Source organism: Bombus huntii, unplaced genomic scaffold (assembly GCF_024542735.1).
Source record: "Bombus huntii isolate Logan2020A unplaced genomic scaffold, iyBomHunt1.1 ctg00000092.1, whole genome shotgun sequence".
Taxonomy (NCBI): domain Eukaryota; kingdom Metazoa; phylum Arthropoda; class Insecta; order Hymenoptera; family Apidae; genus Bombus; species Bombus huntii.
In genome coordinates this window covers 168904-193148 of record NW_026099347.1, presented here as the reverse complement: position 1 = coordinate 193148, position 24245 = coordinate 168904, and the positions used below count along the sequence as shown (strand labels likewise).

Here is a 24245-nt window from a genome sequence, read left to right as displayed (position 1 = left end):
GAATACTCTCGGCGTATTTTGGAAAGTACTCTGCGTTACAATATTTCAATTAATGAAATGTCTTTTGTTCCAACCATAAATTAAATTGAAATGTTTGTCAGTTTTTTATTTTTTAAATTATTAAAATAACTAAGTTTTATATTTCGACTTAATTAAATATGCAATTACTTAGCTAATAGTATATATAATAAATTGTTTCTACAGGTTCAAAATGAAAAATGAATATTTAGAAATATTTAATTACGACAATGCTATTTGTGTTAGCATCAGTGGCTTGTTACTCAACGACTTTGCTAGTACTTTTTGAAACATAAAGTTAGTTTTCAATTAACACTTATACTAGAGGCGGAATTATAAATGCAAAATAATTGATAATACTAATTTATAAGTACCTAATTATTAGTATCTTCAAAAATATATTTATACAAAAATCACGATAATCATGAAAATGGGGAAATCCTATATTCTCGAATCAATTCACAATTTATTTTGTATATTAATTAGATTCCGCGCTCATCAGTACGTACTCACTGGCGAGATCGAGAAAATGTATCGGCAATTCCTCGTACGACCAGAGGATCGGAAATATCAAAGGATATTATGGCGCAGCGCGAGTGGAGAAACAGAAACATATGAGCTTAACACCGTAATACTCTTATCATAGAAATAGAAGCAGTCCTCAATTCCCGCCCGCTAACTCCTATCTCCACCGATCCAAATGATCTCCTAGCCCTCACTCCCGGACATTTCCTCATTGGCGATTCATTAATGTGCTTACGTGATCGAGATTTCAGAGACATTCCATCGAACCGACTCTCCAAATGGCAGCATATCCAACAGCTTAAACAACATTTTTGGAACCGCTGGCATAAGGAGTATTTGAACGAGCTAACCAACCGCAATAAATGGAGCAAGGGTGGACACAGCATCCAAAAGGGCACAATCGTCATCCTCAGAGAGGACAACGTTCCCTCCATGCATTGGCCTCTGGGCCGAGTTCATCCAGGCGCCGATGGTGTTGTCACGTAAAATAACAAAATAAAAAAGGAATTTGAGGTAAAAAATAAAAAAAAGAAAACTTTATTTTTTTTCTAACATCAATACACTTTACAATCTACTTCCGAACTCTGGGCGTGACTTTTTAAGACTGACTCTTATGATTTTACTTTCGATCGGATCCGATTACTTTCTTTTGTCATCCCTCAACATCCCCACCGTCCATGCATTTGCTAGGCGTCCGCGACCGTTGCCACGTGCTCTTTCTTCTAGAACCTTCGGTGGAAGGACCGTTGGGATGTTGATGGTTCATTAGGCACTTCAGCGATATACATTGTCGCCGAGTGCTTTATCTCTATCGTCAGTCCGTCGGATTTGAAGTATGCCGGTCGTGACAGTGTCATCCGGACAGCTACAGTTCAGACGGCAAAAAGCATTTTGGATCGGGGCGTCAAAAGGCTTGTCCCACTGCCAATTCAACCCGATCTCGAGAAACCCGAACAACTAGCCACCGAGACGAAATAAGATGGGAACTTCAACCACACCTCGCTAGTTTGATCGGTACCCTCTCAACGGGGGGAGAATGTTACGCCATGCGGCTTACCATAGGTCATATTCTTAACTATCGATCGCGGCACTATAATGTCGCAGACGGACCGTCGCGTCTGCCCGGCAAACAAACATTGTAGTGGCAAGCGCATGATTCATTAAGCAGGGCGACTTCCAGAAACGTCGACTCGTGGTCGTTATTTTACCTCGCGTAAAAGAATGTGGCGTGATCCGAACGTAGTGGGGGTCGCCTTCCAGAAAAAACGAAAAAAATCGAAAGGCGTTCAGAACTTTTCGAGAAGTCGAACCGTCAACACAGGTGGTATGTCGCGCATTACTTATCAACCAAAACGCAGTTACATTTTTTTTGTTCCATTTATATCTTTCTAGTTAATAAGTTGTTGAAATAAACATTAATTTATTTGTGTTAATTCTGTGGAATTTCATTGAACTACTGAACTGATCAGTTCGTGGCGTCGATTATTTAATCGTAACGGGAAATTACAACTCTCGTTGACGTGCTATCTCGCGATCGCGTCTCTCCGCGAACGGTCGAAACAAAATGATTCACTAAAAACTGTCCTGAATTCCTAAGAACTTATTTACCGCAAAACTGACAAAGTGTTTATTTAAAAAATGAGGTTGAAGGTAGTCCTTTTCTTTCATTTCATTCATTTTCATTTTCTTTCTTAAGTATGGCTAACACAATATCTAATCAATTAAAATTTTATATTTTCACGTGAAAAGTTTCTTTAGATAATTATTATCAACATGATGACTAACTCTTACGGATTAATACGTGTCTGTAAGGCAATCCGGTGGACTCGATCGGCTTTTTACTTCGAAAGTTGAGTAATCGGTGTCGCTTTCTTACGCATCTTTGAACTGTATAAATGTTTTAAAATTGTTTGATCCAGAATGTACCACACCGGACAATCAAGAAGGCAGGTGCCTTGACTACAGAAAATGTAAACCTCTGCAAGAAATATGGCAGATACAGTACCGTACAGCCACCGATTTTTATAGACGATCAGTGTGCAGATACCAGGGCAATGTTACGATCGTTTGCTGTCCGAACGATCCAAACAAAGAGAAGAGAGAAATTTTAATAAAAACTGTGTATAAGTATAAGGCTTTGCGACCACCATACTGAGGTTTTAGCAACGTCTCTCATACCAGGGTGGTCGATGGTAAACCAGCTGAACTTGGTACGTTTTATGTCTTTCTTTCCGATTAATAATAAGCCATTTACTGCAAAGAATGAACTTTAAAGGCATTAAACAGCACATCAATGTACATTTCAATTAGACTAAATAATAATGCTATGATTTTATCGGTAGTAACTTTACTTATTAACTTGAATTATTTCTTTCTTTTACTTCATGTTAGGAAGAGTATCTTTTTGCTTGAAATAAAAAATTGATATAGGAGTAATAATATGGATAGAGATCAAAAACTGTTAGGGCAGAAATTACACGTTTGAACTTTATAGTTCAGTATAGTTCAAATAGAAATTATATAGAATTATTTAATAATTTGTATTCCAGTGGAATAAAAATTTAATTTCTGTCTTTATCAAATCTCTGTTTCAGAGTATTTGTACGTATGTACTTATCGTCTGCTGTATGATCGAATTTCGAATAGGTAATAATCGTTGTTACTCGTTATGTGAGAAAAAATTATGTATATTCACAACTATGACTATTGCATTTTAGGCGCTTGGCCATGAATCGCTGCATTAGGTTTTCGTAATCCCCGAAACCCAGACAAACCACTATGGAAGTGCGGAGGTTCCCTGATATCGGCTAGGCATGTTTTGACCGCAGCACATTGTGCACATATGGATGGAATAGAAAACATACACAATCATAATATTGCCATTCTTAGATTGGTGGAGGAGGTGCCATTTTCGAGTAAGTCCTCAAATATATATATATATATATATATATATATATATATATATATATATATATATGCTATTGAGTATTACTGAAGTATCATATCCTGAAATTTCTTACTGTACACATATATTGTGTCATAAAGCGTGTATAATTCTTTCTCATACTTTTGGTCATTAGTTTCCTGCATTTTCATTTATTTTTTTATTTTTCAGGGTACGTATATCCCATTTGTACGAAAGAGCCCCTACGAAAGAGCAACTTCGTCGGCTATAACCCCCTTGTTGCTGGATCGGGAGCATTAAGATATAGTAAGTGATATCAATTTTATAATAAAATTAAATAGTTCCAGTCTTAAATATCTTTCTTATTTTCTTCGTAGGACGACCACGACGTAATGCATTAATGGAAGTACAAATGCCAGTGATTAAGAACGCCGAATGCAAAATAGCTTATTCCAAATTTCCTAATGCACCTGATATCACTGATGGTATAATATGCGCCGAACATGCTCAGGGTGGAGAGGATTCTTGTACGGTAATTAAGTTACAGAGTTACTACAAACTATACGGTATCTGAAGACACGTCGATTCGAATTAACATCAAATCGACGTCTTAAACATTAAAAATAATAGATAAACACAATTTAATAGTTTTGCCCACTTCTCACACCTCGTTATGGTATTTAATCTAATTTCCTCTAATCTTAGTTTTGCTCAAAATACATATAACATGTACGTTATAAATTGGAGTATTTCAATACACAAATCAATAGAAGATTATTACTGTATATAAGTATAATTTCAATACAATTCGATCGATATATTTCAGTATCTTTGATTAAAAATTTAACGATCCTTTCAGGCTGACCGCGGCGGATCACTGCTGATACAACATGAATTAACCTCGTATTTAATAGGTATTGTGTCTTATGCTTATAAGTGCGGCACAGCTGGGTATCCCAGCGTTTACACTAGGGTCACATCGTACCTTGACTTCATTCTCCAAGCGATGCAATAATATGATATTACTGTTCCATAAATATCATTGTGTAAAAAACGTAAAGTTGGATTTTCTTATTGTGGAGATAAGAAACAGCTCAAATTTACATTGTTTTGTACGTTACAAATTATAGGCTTAAAATGTACGAAATGTAACTTTGAAACGACACTAATTTTTTACGCACGATAAACCTCCACAACTTAGGTATGTAAAGATGATAAACGTATATTAATTCTATTAATTTGGTAATAATAAACCAACTTTCTGAGAAGTTCTGTAAATTTCGTTTCTTTTGTATCAAGAGAATAATGGAATATTCCACTTAGATCGTATACTTCTTGTATGTACGTACAAAATTTTCCGGCTAATCTAAAACACTTCATAAGATAGAGAGCTTCTGGAAATTCGGACACAGAGAGTGCATAAAATACAAGATAAGTCTCGTGTCTTTCAAAATTATTTTTTATTCGCTAAAAACGTCCTGTGTACTCATGCAATCACATGCAACCTCGAAACTTCACTTATTTTTTATCACTTTCCAATTCAATACACAGTTTCTGCATTTTTGACTATATGTAAGAGAAATTTCCATTCAGCCAAAGGTGTACTTACAGATTATAGATTCCTATACGACTCTCAGTAAAAATTTATCCGCACTCCAGATAGTTAAAACTTCTGTCGACCGTATTGATCCATCTGCACTCTTCGTATGACGTCAATATCTGTTCAGTGCTGCTGCGCAGGTTTCTTTGTGTTACGTCAATTCGTTTGTGACCGTTGCGCGAGTAATGGCGCTTTGCAATGGTGATTTGCAGGAAAACAGTGCAGGATGCTGTGATTCGTTTCTTGTGGTCGGAGGTTATGTTTGATGCCTATATTTATCAAAGATTTAATGCACATTATGGAGAAAGTGTTTTGTCACGAAGTGTGTTTGAATGGGCACAAAAGTTCAAAGAAGATCGCACAAGTGTTATGAAAAAACAGCTGGACGCCCGTCCACATCCACGATGACAACATTGAACGTGCTCATGAACTTATGCTCTATGGAATAGACGAGTGACAGTGGATAATGTGGCAAATCATTTGCAAATCAGCCACGGCTCTGCTTATGCAATAGTACACGACAGATTTGGATTTTAAAAAGTTTGTGCGAGATGGATGCCGAAAAAGCTGATGAAAAGGTGAAGACGACGATGCATTCGTGGTTCGCAGCTCAGCCCAAAACATTTTTTAATGAGAAAATATAAAGGTCCTTCGGCAAATGGACAAAGTGTATACAGAAATCGAGTGATTATGTCAAAAAATGATGTATGTCTTTTTTGACAATTGCTTAAAATAAATTCTACACCGACAGAGCGGGTAACTTTTTACTCACCCTCGTAAGACACTTAAATTTCCAATCTATTATGATGAATAAAAGAGCTTATACTATTAAATCTAATTGTATTTTGTTGCATGAGAGTACACGTGTATGTGATGTACATTACCTTTATATCCCCTTGAACGCTTCAATATTGCGCATATATACTATATTTTGTACAGCTTCTATAAAATTTCGTATGTTTGTTTAGGCTGTTAATCTAGAGGCTGGAGTACAAAGAAGTGGCACAATGATGTGGGCTGATGACATTTATAATTATCAAGGAATCACCCCTACATTCGCTCAGGTATATATCGTTGACTATAATGTATTTAACATATATGATTGTTAGAATATTAATAATTAATTTTTAATTCTATCAGAATTTTAATGAAACTGTCCCTTGGGAAGGAAGAACTGATACCTTGATATCACGGTTTGTACATCCTATATATACGACAAATTTTAGAACATTATATAACGAAGAACCAGATCGTCGTGGCCATGTGATGTGAATAAAAGGACTTGAATTTGATGATATTTTTATAATGTTAGATAACATAACTAAGTATCTTCACAGTAAGATAGGATGACATGGTTTACATGATCTTAATGTTGTTCACTCGAGTGATGATATTATAAGGAAAAGTGTAATATCACAGGTAGGATGATTCATAATTTAGAACTACTAACTCATGTATGTATTAAAAATTAAAGAAATATATTAAATTTTATAGGATATTTATGTTTAGTAACCAGTAATTCAGAGATTGGTATTCATGGTTACTATAACGAGGCTGTAGAAACGCACCCTTTCTTCTTTGCAAATGGTCCTGTATTTATGTCTAAGCCGAAACTGGAACCTCTGAATAATTTAGATTTATTCTTGTTATTTTCTAAAATACTTATCTACAGTATACCATAAGGAATGATACCGTATCGCACCTAATCAAGTGCCTTAAGAAACATCAACAGGATATCACAGTAATCCCTTATCGACTGATATGTAAGTAAAAGTTATCTGTCATTGTTATACACAATTATGTGTTAGTGTTATACACAGTTATTTATCATTTTCTATTAATTCAGTTGTAGCCACTACAATATCTATGACACTGGTAGTAATTATAAGAACAATAATGATGTTCTATAAGAGGAAATGATGATTAGGAACAAAAACTTACAGGTAAGTCAAAGTATATGTTATTTGCCATTTGAAAAGAAAGTTACTAACTTGGAATTTTTTGATAAATAATAATTGTGCAAAATATATTGGATTTCAAATTTGTCAAAAATTGAAATTTAAGAAGCATTGTAATAATATAACATTAATATTTTGATTTTTCAGGAGATATCATGCGGTGGATGGATAATATGTAAAAAATATTAAGCAGTATATGAATTTTCATATTGCGTAGAGATAACAAAATGAATTTTAAAAAATGTCGACATGGTAATAAGAAATAGCATCATGACAAAGAATATATAAACACAGTTTCATTTTTTATAAATAAAAATTTGTTGTTCCAGATTTTGAAATATAGTGAAACGTTTAATTAGTATCTTAATATCTTTAAATAATTATTATTTTAGAATCAATTGTAATTGTATCATACGTACTTTTGAATTCGTGCAAGAACATATGTTATTTTGAAGTAGTTATTATTAGGAAATTGTTAGACGCGAACAGTATGCGAAAAGTTAGTATGTAGTGTAATAATTATCAATCAAAGCACAAGAATTAAATTCTTTAGGAAAAAATTTCCGGAATTTCTTATTTACATGATTATAAAGAAATCCATAACAAAAAGGAGCTGCTTTCTAATACTTCTCTTCCTTGTAATGCCTACGTTAACAATAACGAGGTTCGACTTTTTGTTTTTAGAGGGATACTGGAAAATTTGAAAGTACAGTACCATTGGGAAGAAAATCACGATATTGAAAACGATATTTGCAAGTAAATTTCCAAAAAATCTGTTTTCAAATTTTCGCTTTCTATTTCACATTAAAAGAAAGGGAGGGCTGCCTTCTTTTTCTGCAAGACAAAACAAACATTCTGAATCTCGTATCAATGAATGATGTCAATAAGTTATTTTTCTTTTCAGATTGAACAATATTCCAGATTTATTCATAATTTCATACTACGCGAAGAATAGACTTTCATAGGTATATAAAGGAAATATTAAGTATAGGAAAACTCTTTTTCGTTGTAGGTGACATATGCTTCACGGTTGAACACATGTATTTTTGAACACATATAAATGAAAAAGTACTCTTATGGAGAAAAAGAATTGATACCTTCGATTGACATTAGATAATGTATATAAACTTATGAACAATCACTATCACTATCAGTTTGTATTTTAGGTGCACACGCAGATTTGTTGGAGTTCTTATAAAATGTACTTCCTGTACGAACGTTTTATTCTTCCAAATTTTACGATACTATGTCTCATATGATAACTATATGGATTAAACGTAATATAAATGATCCGAAAATAGACTCGAACGACATTAATTGTCTTTCTATTTATACCAATATCGAAAATACAAGTAAAGCTGGAGCAATAGTATGCAAGAATGGACTATTTATTATTTTAAACCAAATCATAGCATATTCAGAATGCACAGTATTATCATGAAACGACGAGTTTTATGTTAATTCCGACCGATTACAATACCTTTCTTTCGTTTACAAGGAACGACGAGACTGGCAGTTGCGTGATTTCCAATGCAAAAGCCGCGATATCTGCACGATAACCTAACCTCAACCGATTTTGTTGTACTATTCTTACGTGGACTTCGTTTGTACCACTTTCGTAACAAAAATAGAATACGTAGAACACAGCATTCCGTTATGCGATATTGTCGATTCCTAACATCCGAAAAATCAGAGATAATTTTTTCCCTACAGTTGTACATTTGTGTGAAAAATTACGAACGTAAAGTTGTTTGGTGCATGCACAGTCCTCCCCTCCGCTGCATTTGCGTGGACATGCTAGAAAGATTCACTTTTCCACGGTGAAACTGTATGTATTATAATTTCATTTTTACAAAGGTCGAACATCCTACTATGCATAAATTTAATATTAATATAAGCAGGTTTCGTGTTAAGTATTACATCTGACGTATAAGCACACGTGTGTACGAGCCTTGGTTTTAAATGTCTTATAGTAGACACCGAAAAGATTATTCAGTTGGATATCTGACTCAACATCAATATTTTACTAGGAGATAACATGTTAAGAACACGTTGGTGGATGGCATGGGAGATGATGAATGAAGACATACTTCTGTGAGATACATAAAATAGTAGTCAGAACGTATTTTGGCGCTTGGGGACAGCAACAGCTTTTTTTTTGTTTTTATTTATTTGTTGAAATTACAATCAATTCTCGCGTTGAGAATTTTCAGTAATTTTTCCGGCGTGGCGCAGTGACATGGCTGTTTATTTACAATAAGTTAATACTTATTATAGATAGGTATAATTTATAAGTATTATAAGTAAGTGCATATGCTTAACTTGGATAATTAAATGAATCTAACGTTTAGGTCTAGCGAGTAGTGCCTCTTCAGCCTGCGAATCTGGTCCGTCGTATCGAGTAGTCCAGTGATTAGGGGGTTTCGGTGTTTCTTGACTCTTTTGCTATATCTGTCGCTATATTTTGCTATTTCCTCTTTGACTGTAGGTATCTTGAGGTCGCGATGGATGGTTTCGTTGGTAACATACCAAGGTGCGTCTATTAAGGCTCTTAGCGCTTTCGATTGGAATCGTTGTAGTATTTCGATGTTGGAGTTACTTGGACAGCAACAGCTGGTGATACTGTCATACACCTCCATTTATAAACTTTCGAAAATCGATGTGACCTTCAAACTTTAGTGTATTCTGTTTCACAGCACAAAATGTTTCCGAAACGTAAGTTTATTGTTACAATAAACTTGACTAGTGGCTCTGAAATACTATCCTTGAAAAAACAATGGGGAAATTGGAGCAAAAAAAAAGAAGGAAATAAACAAAGACCTTGTTGGTTCGTAAAAATAAAATATGCTACAGGAAAAATTTTTTCCAACGGATTGAGATGCGACAAGCTTTAAAAGCTATGACGCGAATCGAGCGTTTGTCTACAAGAGCGCATTTTCGGTGGATATATATGTCGGAATGACATTGGGGATAGGGTTGTCGGTGTTTGAGGAGTCTTCATTGAAGGTAGCCATCGTTGCGGTGTAACGAAGATACGATTTATTGACACAGGTATGAATAACACAGGTTTTGACAATCTACCACGGCGGTGAGACGTCCGCGACACTAGTGACAGTGGTCTCCGGTTCAATAACGAATCCGCGGCCAACGGGATGACAGATGGGCGTTCTCGCTGAATCTAAGTCTGACTCGTAAAAATAATTGCTGAGCGTAAAGACGTTACTCTTTGGTCGACGGGAGCGCGTAAAAGAATGCCCGTCCCGTCCCGACGATGTCACAGAGGAAAACTATAATGGGGTGTGTCTAAGGACACGAGATCATCGGATTCGTCGAGGAAAGCCTTCGTTTAGGAAGTAAGGGAAATTGACGTTGCTGCTAATTGGTCAATCTCCATATCGGTGGTTAGAAAAAGATGTTAGCCGCCCTCGAGGGAAAGTTGCTAGTGGGAGACGCCGCTCGTTGAAAAATATGTCTCCCCTATCTTCCCGTAGTTGGGACAAAGACTGTTTGTCTGTTTGAAGGACTTTAGTTAACTAAACCTTAAGATTTATAACGGGCCCTCCAGCTAGCCGAACATGTACTGCGGAGACGCATCGACATCTGGCAATCATCTTACTCGAAGAATAGGGTCTGCGTGTGGCGAGCCACGGGACAGAAACCGTTGGAATGTTTACTGTCGCGTGTCGCCACGAATATTTCTTTTAAGGAGAGCTATAGAATTACTCCATACCTTTGTTAGGCAAAGCGTTTATCCCTTGACCGCGGCTACGTTGGGCGACAGACTGTCACCTCGAGCCAAAGCTCACCGTCACTAATCTAGAACAATTACAATCGGATTGAATAACTACAATTGTTCAATTACAGCTATAGTAGACTCTAGGTTAGAATGTTGCGGGATTATCTAAAATTCCAAAGGCTCCGGTGTTCTTTCATCTCCGACATATAATTATATAATGACTCATTGAAAACCAGCTTTCATTTTTTGTTGATAGTATGGTAAGAAAATGTGAAGTTCGAACGCTTGTAACGATTGCCTGAGTTGCGTCATCCTTGGTTTTAGGAAAAGATAGGGAAGTCACTGAAGGGTGTCGCGGCTTCGATGTCTTTCGTAGCTGCGACGCGGAGGCCTCTCGGTTGTTCTTTGAACAATCGTCAACGTGGACGAACGTCAAAGCGAAACCACGCGAATTCGGCATTTCCGATAATACGGAACTCTGTAAACGCGACTGCGTTGAATTCGTTCGATTAATTCCTAGCAGTATCTATAAACAGTGAACTTAAGGCCCCATACACAACTGCATACGCTAGGTTGTAAGAAATAATAGCTATATAAGTATGTAGCGGCGCATGAGTTAGAGAACGATGCAAATCGAGAGCGACTCATATTATTGTTTTGCCTCGTGACACTTACACAGTCTTGACGTACATGTAACGTCAACAAATATCTCCAACAGACTCAGGAAACCTGAACAGCCTTGCACACGACACCGACTCCCAAAACAAAGGAATATGAATTCGGCACATAGGCATAAGATAAACGAACATCTAGAAGGGCTGTGTCTTGATCGAGTCTTTCAGTCTTTCGGTAACGGTCAAATCGCACACTTGTAATCCTATTATAAAATAAAGGTACCTCGAACTCTGGTTCAAGAACCCAACATTTTTTTATTATTATTTTCCCATTATTTTTACGTGACATTTTGGCGATCCTGCCAGGATCCATTCGCTTCAGTGTAAACGAAGTTACGATTTCGGTCTACGGACATTATTGAAGATCGAAGGATTCGAACTACTTGTGTTATGAACTTTGCTGTCAATAATTTACCACGGTGGACCAAATTAACGGGGCCACTGTCAGCATAGAACAAATCAACAGAACGAGTTTGACACTCAAACGCATTTGAACGCGCCACAGAGGAAAACACCGCAAGGGAACCTCATTCTACGAACTTACGTATCAAGGTGAGAAAAGTCGGAATTCTTTTAAACAATATAGAACGCGAAAAGTTAGTTTCTCTAGTAACTCTAGCGAAGAGACAATATGAACAAGAAAGACACAAAAGCCGAGACAAGTTTACCCTCTACAAGTGGAGTTCAAAATAAAACGGGAACACTCGATTCCTCTACCAGAGCAATTTTAGACTTAATACAGAGACAGAACGAAGAATTTCGACAACAATTTAACGAAATAAAGAATGCTTTAAAATTAGCGAACGAAGAAAATAGAAAACGCGCTAACGAAATGGAAATATTAAGTAGAAACCTCTCTCGTGTTAAACTACCACAAATAAACGTAAAATCAACTGAATTCGGTTCTATGATGACTGACGATGACGATAATATATCAGTATTAAAACACGATACTAATCCACCTCCACCTATGCCACAAAAGCCACCAACATATGTCCAACCATCCAATTCAACAGCTGGAAACTCTGGAAATCTAAAAGCTGTTTAGTATCTCCGATACTAAACGGAGAAAACGATATAAGTGTAGAAGATTTTATTCGTGAAATAAAAGAAATGAGAATGATGTGTAGCGAACAAACGTTATTATTAAAAATGATCAAAATAGAGAAAATTGTAGGAAAAGCCGCAATGACAATCCGCAATATCCATATTAACGAATTCGAAACTCTGTACGAAGGATTAAGACGTAACGTAGCTACTCAAGCATCAGTAAGAGAACACCAAGATCAGTTAAGAGTGATAAAGCAAGGAATAACCGAAAGCGTGCAAAATTATAACATTAGATTTCGACGTGTTTTCAACAAACTTCAATACAGCATTACCAATGAATATAAAGACGAACTAACTCGATGAGCGATGAACGATCGACTATACATGGTTTCTGTGATTGACTATGTAAGAGGCCTTCGTTCAGAAATAGGACACGTGCTATTGGCTAATCCCCCCCCCCCCAAACATCATCGATGCAGAAAAAAAGGCAATGGACGTGGAAAAATACTTTCGCGAAGACAACGCTCGCAGACGGATGACACGACAAACAACCACTCCACCATCTTATCGTAACCAGACGTCTCGTCCAGTAGGTAACCGCTTCACGATTACAAGTAACATGAATAACAAAACTCCACCCACACAAAACATTCTACCAAGAATGAATAATTTTACAAAGCTTGAAAATCGACCATTAAACGAAAGGCCACAAACGAAATGTTTCAAATGCGATCGATTGGGACACCTTGCCAATCAATGCCAAAATTTTCGAATACCGCCTCAAACAAAAGCCCCTCCAGGAATAAACCACATTCAAGAACAATCAGAATTAACAATGCTACCTCAGGAAGATTATCCACAATACGACTACAATTACCAGGACGACGAGGATTGCGATTTTTCGTTGACTCGGGAGCAGGAATCAACTTGCTTAAACGAGGATGCTACCCAGGAAGGACAATAATACCAGACACATAGAAATTCTCCATGGAACATTCCAAATACGAATCCAATTCCAAAATTAAACTAAATTTATTCAACAAAGAGATAGAATTTTCCTTAGTAGATGATAATTTCCCTATCATAGAAGACGGCATATTAGGCTTACCCGGTTTAAATCAATATCGATTCGAACTCTCCAATAAAACATTAAAATTAGATAATAATACTCTTCTGCTGCAGCAAGAACCACCCCTCGCATCGGGAGAAATCGTTCAAAAAATTGTATACTTCGACGGAAAGCCAACGCCAGTATGCTTTATCAATGGTGGTAAGTTTTCAGTCCAAATTTCTAACATTATTGAAAATATAAACACTGTAGATCAAATCTAAAAATTCAAATCTTTGATTCGACTATCGCACATAGAAAAACCTCTTAGAGAACCTATGTAGTATTTTCGTCTGTACCTACTTAAATTATATTTATCTTATTTTCCTTTAAGCATTCGTGAACGTAGTGGTAATGAACTTCAATGTGTTTAGAATTTTTTGTGAAATTTCCGTACTTTGCTATACTTATCACTCCAGAGTTATCGTCATAAATTTTTACAGGGTTATTGTCTAGATTTACATTGAAGACCTTCATAATTTCTCTAATAGACATTAATTCACTCACCGCTTCCGATAGAGCTACATACTCTGCATACGTCCAGGCTTTTGTCACACACCTTTGTTTTTTAGATTTCCAACCGATTACATTTCCATACAATTTAATTACATATCCAGAAGTAGATTTTCTATCTAAATGATCTCCTGCCCAATCAGCGTCCACATAACAATCTATCGTTTCACACTTTTCATTCCTTTTCTAATGTAACCTTAAATCTTTAATATTAAATATTTCAATATTTCGGTACAAATATTTCAATATTCGCAAAGCATATTTAAAATGTGTCTCGCTACAACAATCTTGAAATCTACTTAAGATAATTCACACTATAACTTATATTGGGTCTGGTATTTGTACTAATATACAGCAATGCGCCAATTAAATTCTTGTATCCAATGTCATTTCTATTTATCTCAGCGTTTTCAATTTTTAAATTTGTTTCCGTTGGTGTACAGTACAATTTGCTGTTTTGTAATTTATATTTGTTCGCTAATGATTCAATGTATTTCGTTTGGCTTAGTTTCATTTCATTTTTTATATAATCATACTCTATATTTATTCCAAAATATTCTTTTACTTCACTTAAATCTTTCATTTTAAATTTATCAGGTAATAGCTTCTTTACATTTTGTATCCTTTTTTTGTTTTTACTACAGATTAACAAATCGTCTACATATATTAGCAAATAAACAACATTTTCCCCCTCTCCATGAGTATATAGGCACAACTCTATGTTATTCTTCTTAAAATCCAATGTCGTCACATACCTATCAAAACACTCATACCAATCCCTCGGACTTTCTTTTAACCCATAAAGCGCTTTCGATAATTTACAAACTCTATTCGTTCCGTCCGCATATCCCTTTGGTTGATTTACATATACCTCCGAGGTTACTTCACCATTTAAAAAGGCAGTTTCTACATCCATTTGCTCAATTATTACTCCATTTTGACAACAATATGATAGCAATATCTTAAAGGTCTGATTACTCGCCACTGGAGAATATATGTCATCGGCTACGTTTCTTTGTTGAAATCCCCTTACCACTAATCTAGCCTTATACCTGTCCTCTGATTTTTTCGTGTAAACCCATTTTACATCTAATACTTCTTTGCCTTTTACCCTTTCTACCAATTTCCAAGTTTTATTCTTATAGAGACATTCTATTTCCTTATCCATAGCCTGTTTCCAAACTTCACTATTTTCACAACAAATCGCCTCCTCAAATGTGCAAAAGATATCTACTCTACAATAATTTGCGTGAATCTCACTACTGTTTTCCTTTTCTGGATACCTTACTGGAGTTTTCTTATTACGTGTAGATCTCCTAGGAATCTTTACGCTTTCAGAACTATTATCATTTTCATCTTCTCTACTTTCTAACTCTTCCTTATTCATGCTGTCCAATAAATAATTATCTTTACTATCATCGCTAACTGCATCGAATGAATTCTCCTCAAAACCGATACATTTTTTGTCTGTTTCTACGACCTCTACATGTCGCTACTGTTATTTTTACACCTAATAGGACTCTCTAACCTACTTCACTATATCCTAACAGAATTCCCATATCTGCCTTCTTATCCCATTTGGAAACTCTTTTTTGTTCTGGCCTTCTTACAAAAACTTTACTTCCATATAGATGTAGATTTTTAACACTTGGTTTTCTCCCGAAGAATATTTCAAAAGGTGTCTTTCTTTCTATAGTATTCGCTAATATTCGATTTTTCAAGTATGCCGCTGTACAAACTATTTCCGGCCAGTACCTTTTATGTACTTTCGCTTCCGCTAACAAGCAACGCGCCATGTCCATCACTGTTCTATTATACCTTTCCGCTGTCCCGTTTAATTCATGTACGTATGTTGGGCAATTATTTATTCTTATACCTTTATCCCTAGCAAATTTATAAATTCGATTATTTAAATATTCTTTACCATTATCGCATCTTAATATTTTTAACCTCTTGCCCGTTAAATTTTCGGCTTCATTTACGAACTGTACGAAAGAATCAAAGACCTCATCTTTTGATTTTATACAATAGATCCTAGCTATTTTACTATAATCATCGATAAATGAAATGAAATATTTTTCTCCATTGAATCCGGTAGTCTTAAAGGGACCACATACGTCCGTATGAATAATTTCCATTATTTCCCTAGCCTTAGTTCGATTATTTTTGAAAGGTAAGTTATGCATTTTGCTTTCTATACACACCCTACATTTCAAAAGTTCCTTTTCAAATTCATTCGGTATGCCAGTCACTAGCTGCTCTTTACCCAAAATCTCTAAATATTTAAAATTTACGTGTCCTAGCATCCTATGCCATCTTTCCTTTTTACTCATACCACTACGTTCGGCGCTGTTTACTAAGTGCTTCTTCCCTTTCAATATACTTTTTATTCTATATGTCCCATTCTCTTTGAACTGAGCTGTAAGTATATTATCCTCATCTATTACTTTCGCAATATTTCCTTTGGAAATAACCGTATTCTTATCGTCTGCTGGTTTACCTAAACTAATCAAATTTGCGGACATTTCTTTCGCGTAAAATACTTTCCTCATATTTATTTTATTTTGTTTTCCGAATGCTTCAAAATAACTTATAACATTCCCAACTTTTGTCGCTTTTATCGGTCTATTATCGCCTAAATATATATTTACCGGTTCTTTTAGGTCGATAGATTTATCGAAATAATTTATATTATTAATTATGTGATCGGTACAACCGCTATCTAATAGCCACACTATTTCGTTCTTACTTATTTCATTCGTCTCACTGCTGTTTGCTGCGTGCGCCGTTGCTGTCCATATGCCTGCTCTTGAGTTTCCATGCTCGCCCGTGCCGGTTCTTGATTGATGATGAAAGTTTCCACGTCCTCTGCTCGTATTGCCTTTGTTCTCTCTTCCTCTGTTTCGACCAGGTGTTGGCCCATGCCAATAGCCGTTACTGCTTCCCGCTTGGACGCCATTTTGACACTCTCTCGCAAAGTGTCCTAATCTTCCACATCTGAAGCATCCTTCCTTTTTTGCAGAAAAGGCGTTGGTTTGCCTTTCTCCTCGATTGGATTTATTTTTCTTCTCTGCTATCTCTATTTTATTTTTTACATACGCTACCGTTTGATCCTCTTCTTTCAATGCGTCTATTATGTCCGCTATGTAGCTGTATTCTTCGGGTAACGTATTCAGCATGTAATTCAGCTTTTCCCTCTCACTTACTTGTGCGTCCGCACTTTTTAATTCATTTATTAATTTTTCGAAATCGTTAAAGAATGATGCTGAATCACTGTAGTTCTCCAGTCTTATGTTTTCCAATCTCCTTCTGCATACGATCTGCAGTGCCGTCGACTCTTTCAAGTACATTTCATCGAACCTTTTTATTATATCATACGCCGTTTTTCCTTCCCTAACATACTCCAATTGTCTGTTCGATATTGCACTATAAATTATATTTATCGCCTTCAAATCCTTTTTGTCCCAGTCTTCATCGTCTCTTTCGTTCTTCATTCTAGTTGTAACAACCTCGCATTCCTTATATTTGAGAAACATCGTGATTCTTTGCTTCCACATTCCATAATCCTCACCATCGAATATAGGTATCATGATTTCCGATCTCTCCATTTTAATTGATTCTTCTTTTTTTTTCTTTTCTTACTCAAGCGTTCCTACGTGCTCGAAGTATATTTTTTTTCTCTGAAAGTTTTTTTTTCTTTACTGAAAACTCACTCGCAAGATCGTAACCACGCACTAAATATCTTGCAAAACTAGTAACCACGCTCTGCTACCATGTTAAGGAAATTCGAGGATTTGGGAATACAAATAATTGACTATATTTCCCACACAACAGTTATACATCTATATTACTCTCTGAAGAACGTCTTGCACGCACGCTGGTCGCCAACCGACTATCCTAGATTCTTCTAACATCTGGCAACAGTCTTTTGTCTCCACTAAGACCTTGACGCCCTCTAACCCTTACACACACACTCTCATGTACAGTGTAAATGTATCACTTCCCTAACAAATAAGTATGTTATTTCGTTACCACTTATCTCGTTCATCTCGCTGCTGTGTGCTGCGTGCGCTGTTGCCATCCATATGCCTGCTCCTGAGTTGCCATATTCGCTCGTGCCGGCTGCTGATTGACGATGGAAGTTTCCACGCCCCCTGTTCGTATTGCCTTTGTTTCCTCTTCCTCTGCTGCGACCCACGTGTTGACCCACGCCGATAACTGTTACTGCTTCCCGCTTGGACGCCATTTTGACACTCTCATGCAAAATATCCCACTCTTCCACATTTGAAGCATCCTTCCTTTTTTGCAGCAAAGGCATTAGTTTTCATTTCTCCTCGATTAGACTTATCTTTCTTTTCCGCTATTTCTATTTTATTCTTCACGCACGCTACCGTTTGTTTCTCTTCTTTCACTGCATCTATTATATCCGCTATGTAGCTATACTCTTCGGGTAACGTATTGTTTTCGCACGTTCGCTGGGAGACGCGATCTCGAAGAAGCGCGCCAACGGGAGTCGTAAATTCCCGTTACGATTTGCTAATCGACGCCGCGAATCGCTCGATCCCTTATTTCGTTTAGGATAATAAGGGTAGTTAAATGAAGGATAACGCTGTTGCTAACAGGTTATTATATATTTTCACAAACCAACAACTTCGGTGTAACACAAAATGAATATTTGTTATGAGATGACTACGAATGAGTGCGACCTGAGTCTCTAGACGGATTATCGCGTATACTGATGGATTTGTCGACTCATTGTATTCGAATTGCTGACCGCTTGACGAGATGCTTGATTGAGACTGACTGATCTTCGGGTGTAAACCCGGTCGAAGGATGTTGACTGTTCGAAGGATGTAAAGTCAGTGATGTTCGGAGACGATGCTGTGGCGGAGGAAAGCTAAGGATGGGTGTGTCTAGCGCACGGGACCATCGGATTTGTTGGTGACGATTTTGACTAAGGGAGTGAGGGAAATAGTCTTCGTTGTTAATTGGTTAAACGAAGGGTCTTAACCGCCCTCGAGAGAAAGTGGTTCGTGGGAGGAAAGTTGCATCATACGTGAGAAAAACCAACTTTCCCTTGTCAAGCCGTAGTAGACAAAGGTCTTTAGAAATGCTTTGGAAACAGACGTTTGTTCAGTTTGAAGGACCTCGACTAGGAAATTCCTAAGATTTATGGAAGATACTTGAGACTATTGAGGGTACGCAGTGAGTATCCGAAGACATCTGGTTGCCATCTTGCCCGCGGTGTGTGGCCTGGGCTAGGTAGAGTTACGCGACGTAACACGTATTTATCATGTAATTCAGCTTTTCCCTCTCACTCACTTTTGCGCCTGCACCTTTTAATTCATTTATTAATTTTTCAAGATCGCTAAAAAACGATGCTGAATCACTGTATTTATCAAGACTTATCTTCTCCAATCTCCTTCTGCACACGATCTAGTGCCGTCGATTCTTTCAAGTACACTTCGTCGAACTTTTTCATTATTTCATACGCTGTTTTTTCTTCCCTAATATATTCTAATTGTCTATTTGAGAAGGCACTGTAAATTATATTTATCGCCTTCAGATCCTTTTTATCCCAGTCTGGATTGTCTGTTTCAGTCTTCACTCTAGTTATAACAATATCACATTCTTTATATCTCAGAAACATTGTTATTCTTTTCTTCCACATACCGTAACCCTCACCATCGAATATCGATAGCATAATTTCCGATCTCTCCATTTTAATTGATTTCCTATTCTTTACTCAAGCGTTCCTACGTGCTTGAAGTATTTTTTCTTTTATTTTATATTCTTTGAACGTTTCTTCCCTTACTAAACTCGCAAGACTAAAAACCACGCACTAAATAGCTTGCAAAACTAGTAACCACGCTCTGCTACCATGTTAAGGTATAGAGAGGATTCGAAAATACAAATAGTTTACTTTATTTCGCACACAACAGCTATACATATATATATTACACTCTGAAGACTTCGATAACCTTCTTGCACGCACGCTTGTTGTCAACCACCTCCTCTAGATTCTCCTAACAGCCTCCAATCGTCTTTTGTCTCTACTGAGACCTGGACGCCCTCTGACGCTTACACACACATTCACGTGTACAGTGTAAATGTATCATCTACGTAACAAGATCATCAACGTAAAATCCTACCGTCCTCCCGAACATCATAAAACCGAAATAAATAAACAGATGACTGAAATGTTAAACAAAGAGATTATAGAACCCTCCGACTCTCCCTATAACTCTCCTGTCTGGGTCGTTCCAAAGAAAATCGACGCATCAGGGAAACAAAAGTGGCGAGTAGTGATTGACTTTAGGAAGTTAAACGAACTAACAGACCAAGACGCGTATCCACTACCTGACATTAACGATATACTATCACAGCTAGGAAATAAGAAATATTTCTCCTCTTTAGACTTATCCTCAGGGTTCCATCAAATACCCATGGACGAGAATTCAAAGAAATACACTACATTTAGCACACCATAAGAACACTTCCACTATAATAGAATGCCATTCGGGCTCAAGAACGCACCTGCTACCTTTCAAAGAATGATGGATACCACGTTAAGAGGTTTGATTAACAATCATTGTTTCGTTTATCTCGATGATATCATTATATTCGGGCAATCGATGGAAGAACATACTAAAAACTTAGTCATTATATTCCAAAGACTCGGGAAAGTAGGTCTAAGAATACAACCAGATAAATGTGAATTCTTAAAGCCCGAATTAGAATATCTAGGACATGTAGTGACAGCAGATGGAGTAAAACCTAACCCTAAAAAGATAGAAGCAGTAAAGAATTTCAAACTACCAAAAAATCCTACAGATGTAAAATCATTCCTTGGGCTAGCTGGATACTATAGAAAATTTATTAGAAACTTCTCTAAAATTGCCAAACCTCAATCTATTTTTAAAGAAGGACATTTAGTATTAATTCATAACGATCATAAAGAACACAAGATAGATACTGAATGGCCAGGGCCATACACCATTGAAAAAGTGAAAAACCCCTTATTATGAAATAATAGTAAATCACTCGATTAGGAAAATACATGGTAACCGTATTAAACCTTACTTTCCAGGACGATCTTCACCTTCTTCATAGTTAGCTAAGCTAAACGTTATACCCCTTAATGGTAGTTCTATATATCAAGAAAAATTAGCTCATGCATACTTATATAGCGAATCCGTAAACGTAATTATAGGTTTAGACATTAAGGATATATATGCAAAACTCAGCGAAATTAAAAGATTTAGACTAATGTTAACAGAACATTTTAAAAGTGAATGCCCGTATTCCAATGAAATGATTACACGCGCTCGCAAAAGAAATTTAGACAATGTAATCATGCATATTAAATTTATGACACACACTTGTTACCGAAGAGGCTCATTGAATTTTGTTGGATCCATTTCTAGAAGTCTATTTGTAACTCTGGATAACGATAATTTAGAATTAATGAATAAAAATATAGATAAATTTTTTGATGAAAACAATAACTTAAAAACCAATATAACTTACAAAACAAATTTCAAAACTATAGCTTTACCCTTAACTGACAGTCTAGAAGAAATCCTAACAAAAAATGAAAACGCTCCAAAAATCATTAATAATGTATAATCGTATAGAATGCACCTCAATCAAATTTCCAACGAAGTAAACTCTCTTAATTATGAACATAGAATTAGAAGTCTTAAGAAATAGGAACTAAGTGTCTTATAAATTATTAGTTATATTGATCTAGCATTACTAGGAACATATGTATATTTAACAAAATAGGATTATTCGATATTATAAGCAAATGCCTACCTTCCAAATTATGTATTCGCGTATTATGTTGTAAAACCAAAGAAAAAAAAAGACACAGGTATAAGCAATATCTCTAGACCAATAGAGCGCACCTTTAAACACATATTCCACACCTGAAATACAACCATTACGAGAATTACCTGAAGACACCAATTCAGTCATCCTCGAAGCAAGGCATGTAAGATTCCAAAAGGGCATACAAAAGGAGGCACTACACCGAAAATAAGAGTCTGGAGGACCAGCCGCACTCTAACACTGGGGGAATGTAACGTCAACAAATATGTCCAACCGACTCAGGAAACCTGAACCGCCTTGCACACGACACCGACTCCCAAAATAAAGGATTATGAATTCGGCACGTAGGCATAAGATAAACGAACATCTAGAAGGGCTGGTTCTTGATCGAGGCTTCAGTCTTTCGGTAACAGTTTAATCGCACACTTGTAATCCTATTATAGAATAGAGGTATCTCGAACTCTGGTTCAAGAACCCAACATTTTTTTATTATTATTTTCCCATTACTTTTACGTGACAAGCAAAGCGTAACGATAAACAAACTCCGGGCAAAACAATGTTGCCGCTGCGTGCAATCGTCAACCGAGGTTGAATTTAAAGTTTTCGATACTCCCCCGAGTATAAATAAAAGAACACGATCGTTAAGACAGTTAGTATCGAACATTCTTATAGCGAATTAATATCGAACGAACGTAAGCATTACCTTGTATACACATATCGAGCAACACTAAGCGAACGACGACTAATTCTGTACTGCAAATAATTTTAAATACATTTGACTACACTAAGTATCAACTCGTCTGGTCATTAATCAACAACGCGTTTAATCGTCCTCCACATACATGTTGTATAAGCTACTATGTGTATATTTATTTATGTTTCCCATAGTACAGACGTATTCCTTATTTTATTGTAGCTGTGTAATTTCAGTAGTCTTGCATAAAGGACATCTGTTTTGTTGCAATTGTATCAGCTATTAATTGTAATACTTGAAGCGTTTGTATCTAATCGTCATGCATCTGTGGTGGCACTCGACCATGGAACTTTCCAACGGCTTCGCGACACAAAGCGCTATACCTTCAAAGCGTAAGGCCGACACGCCTAATGTACCATTGATATCCCTACAGTTCTTTCGCCGAATATTCGGAAGAATGCATACGCGGCAACCGTTGCGGACATCTAATAAACGCGTGCGTAGTGGAGATATCGAGGGGCAACAAAGAAAAGAATCCATTTGGTTTCGAATCAAAGATTCATTCTGCCCCGAGCTGCGGAGTGCGAAAGGTTAAGCGTCATAGCGAAGCAAACACAATTAGAGATACGTGATTATTGACTCTTGATAGTTAATCGTTAATCGTTAATCGTTGTTCATCGTTAATCGTTAATTGTTTTTGATCGTTCATCGTTAATCGTTAATTGTTGTTGACAGTTAATCGTTAGTCGTTAATTGTTGATCATAAATTGTTGACTGTTGATTGTTAATAATTTAATTAACTTTTTTGTTGAACATCAAGAGTATTTCTTGTGGGCACCTTCACCCACTATCCACCTCACATCGTTATTCTACATACGGAAGGCAAGATTGATATCAAGTTCGAAGGACAGACCGCAGAAGTCTGGTCTCTGCTATTACCACGAGACCTTTCGAGACCGCGCAAGGAAGTGCCGGGCCCCTTGCAACTGGACCCAGTGAAACGAGACCAGCCGTCCGTAAACGCGGCATGTGGCGATGGCTTTAGTATCCCATCGCATTTTCGTGACGGACAGGGCACCAAGGATCTCTTTTCTTGTGAACACCGGTGTCAATATAAACGTATACTCGTGCAACAAACTACGCGGATCCGCGAACAAAGATACGTACGAGCTGTTCGCGGCGAATCGAGTGGTCGAAGCAAACCGAAAACGCCTTTCGCGAGTCAAAACGCATCGTCTCTGACGCCACAATGTTAGTGTCACGACCGGCATACTTCAAATCCGATGGACTGACGATGGAGATAAAGATGTGGCGGCACTCGGCGACAATCGGCGGCAATATCGCTGAAGTGTCTAATGAACCATCAACATCCCAACGGTCCTTCCGCCGAAGGTTCTAGAAGAAAGAGCACGTGGCAACGGTCGCGGACGCCTAGCAAATGCAAATGCATGGTGGGGATGTTGAGGGATGACAAAAGAAAGTAATCGGATTCGATCGAAAGTCAAATCATAAGAGCTTCAGTCTTGGAAAGTCACGCCTAGAGTTTGGAAGTGGATTGTAAAGTGAATTGTTGTTAGAAAAAAAATAAAGTTTCTTTTTTTTATTTACACCTCAAATTTCTTTTTTTATTT

At 36.8% G+C, this 24245-nt stretch overlaps 2 long non-coding RNA genes across 9 annotated transcripts in view; one reads left to right on the top strand and one right to left on the bottom strand.

Moving 5' to 3' along the window:
* LOC126876760 (uncharacterized) overlaps positions 1–24245 on the bottom strand; it is a 129499-nt gene that overhangs the window by 21791 nt on the left and 83463 nt on the right. For 4 of the 8 annotated variants that reach the window (XR_007694500.1, XR_007694501.1, XR_007694502.1 and 1 more), the window contains exon 3: positions 10439–10736. The exons of the other annotated variants lie outside the window; for them this stretch is intronic. This is a non-coding gene — a long non-coding RNA (uncharacterized LOC126876760). Of the gene's footprint in view, positions 1–10438; positions 10737–24245 lie in introns of those variants that run through there. 8 annotated transcript variants of the gene reach the window in all.
* On the top strand, positions 5703–7504 carry LOC126876748 (uncharacterized). Its single transcript, XR_007694481.1, has 6 exons — positions 5703–5804; positions 6017–6112; positions 6189–6467; positions 6543–6811; positions 6895–6991; positions 7154–7504. It is a non-coding gene; the product is annotated as an uncharacterized LOC126876748 (long non-coding RNA).